Consider the following 3043-nt stretch of genomic DNA (forward strand, 5'->3'; position numbering starts at 1 on the left):
GATTATTAGTAGTTACTATTCCAAGTGTGTGTGTGTGTGTGTGTGTTGGTTTTTTTTTTTTTTTTTTGGTTTTGGTTTTTTTTTTTTTTTGGAATATCTTTTCTTTATAGTTAATTACACTAAGATATACTGAAGAACCTCAATGAGTTACTGAACAGAAGAGGGACAAAGGAAATGCTCTGTCTACTATCCTCCTTTAAATAAATGAGAGTCAGAAGCATTGACCATTATTGATGCCATAGGATATCTGTCTTTTTTCCACTCTACTTAGTAAAGATGATGCTGTAGCCAAATTTCTTCAGAACAGCTGTCATACAATTCAACCCTCTCAAAAGCCTTCTTATCTACTGAAAGACCTAACTGATCCAGTGGGCAATACTTAAACTCATAAATAGAGGTGGTTGGAAAGTTTTTGATGAAACAGTTTTTTGGTGGAATGTATCAGTTGAATAAATAATTAAATATTTATTGAAGCAGGCAGCTGAACCAGGGTAGTCCATATCCTAGCTAAATAGCCTAGCCGCCATACTGTTGTGGAATGGGTTACTCGCTGTCTTGTCTAGAACAGGAATACCATTTCCCAACCAGCTCTACTCACAACTGAGACAAATGGAAATTATCTCTACTTTAATTATCTGTATTATAATAGCGCCTAGAGGTGAAAGCCTCATTGTGTTAGGCACTATACAAATATGTAATAAAAAGATGCCATGAAGAACTTATATTATATCTCTTTATTTGCCTGCTGAATTTTATCCCTCATTTATTGTTGTCCGGGGCCTTGACCCATGTGGCCCATAGGTAAATACATTGATCCACATCCTCCTCTTTGTTCCCAAGACCCATCCTCTTTATGCTTTGTTTTTTTCTTACTATGCTTCACATCATGCTTGTGTTACCGCATGGAAATGGACAAACATATCTCTTGAAGCCATCACCGTTTTCTGCACCTGCACACTCACATCTGTTAATTTGGCTGCATATCAGTTTCCTTGTCATTACTATTATTTTAAATTTTTCTTTGAATTAAACACTTAAGCACAAATAGTAGCATACGTGTATGTTCGTGTACCAGCATGCAATCAACCTATCCTAAATTAAACATACACTATAATAGTATGCATTAAATATTTTAAATAATGTTAACTTATTAAATAAGACTGGTTGTGTCCAGAGCAGCATGTGGCCTGTGATTCCTCAGCCATGGAATTTGCCTCAGAATCGATCCCTTTCTGCAGAATTGTCTTTCAGAATTCAAGATTTTCTTTAGTAAAATGCTTCCTAGTCCTTATGGTTGTGAAGAAAATCTTGAAAATGTGAACATAGTATAGACTGATGCAGTTTCCAATTCCAAGATGGGGTGAAACAATAGCTCTCAGTGGGGTTAACTGTCCCATTCATCTAAGTGGAGTATTAATTTTTAAACTTCAATATGACTTTAAGAAAATGTCCACACTGCAACTGAAGGTGTCATTCTAGCTGGTGGCATACCCAAGATAGCTTTAATCTACCTAACATGGATAACAACAATAGGATTGATGTGACAGCACAGTTTTCAGCATAGGCTAGCAAACTGAATTATACCCAGGCTCCAAGAGAGGGCTAGTACTCTGGTGGCTAGCTCATGCTAAAGCTCACCCACCATGTCTTCACTACTATTGTTACCCATGCTAGTTAGATTAAAACTAGCCTATCCATACTACAAACACAGCTTCACTTATAGTGTAGACATACCCTAAATGTCCATCCTGTTACCTTTCTCATTGAGGATTATTTTAGTGGAAACATGTAGCTGATGTGTTTTTCACATAATCCCACCCACTTCTCCCTAGGTGCCAAAACTTTTTGTTCCCCCTGACAAATTCTGATATGTGTTGTAAATAGCAAAATCTTAGATATATGAAAACATGGAATACTGTAAAATAAATTGAATTTGATACCAAGATTAAAAAAAATAGTACTGACTTTTGTACTTACATTGATATTACTGCTTATATTGATACTATTATTTGCTTTCATATTTGATTAATCAAAATCTTCAATTTTTCATGTAATTAATGTTGCCAAAGAATTTCCTGTCTGTTACTCTGAAATGCCACAAAATCCAGGAACTTTACAGAATTTAGGCTGAGCTCACTACTGTATCTATGGGACCTGGATATAGCTAACCACGTAATGGATTTCCATCTTGTGAGAATAAATCTAGCTGTGACTTAATTTATCTAGTTGCTTGTATCTTTAGCTGCTATATTTCTCTGCTGCCTTGCCTTCAGGTAAATTTCACAGGGATGCCAGTCTGTTATTCACTTACTCCTTCCATACTATCAGCTCCTTGTCTTTCCCCTCCTCATGCTGGCTAATTCATGCTTTCTACTTTGGTCTGATTCAGTGTCATTCTTTTCCTCTGACTCTTTTTATGAAAGCCTATCTCTTCCCCCTCAAATGCTACCTTTTAGTCCAATTGGGATTATTTCCCACCCTCATATGTCTTTATCCAGGACTATTGGTTCTCTTTCACTTCCATCTAACTTTTTCACTCCCTTCCCACTTTCCACCCATGTCATTTATTTCTTCACTAAGAGGTCATTAGCTTCACTCTGTGAATCTCTTCAATGCCATTTTTCCTTTTTTCCCATCATTCATTCATCTGTTTGATTGTATCAGGTCTGTTTTCTCTCTCAGCCATTTCTTTCAGTTTAGTTTGATTTTATCATCACTACCTCTCCTTGACTATGTGCAAACACTTTGTTTGTAAGCTGTAAACAGAAGTAGATTACCACTACACCTTTGTTGTTTCTAACATTGTTCAAGTGATTTGGGCCTAAAGATTTTTTTTTTAATAGAACAATTCTTGTACATGATTTATTTGGCATTTTGGATGCTCGTAAAGATGTAGTGGTTGCTACTATCGAATATAATGTAGGAAAATCTGCACAATTATTCAGTGAGCATGAAACTGTACTGAAAAATGCCAGAGTATAGGGAAATATCCCTCTCTTATTAGATGCTATAAAACTGTTTGCGTGCAATATATTTCTAATTT

Source organism: Gopherus evgoodei, chromosome 1, assembly GCF_007399415.2.
Source record: "Gopherus evgoodei ecotype Sinaloan lineage chromosome 1, rGopEvg1_v1.p, whole genome shotgun sequence".
Classification (NCBI taxonomy): domain Eukaryota; kingdom Metazoa; phylum Chordata; order Testudines; family Testudinidae; genus Gopherus; species Gopherus evgoodei.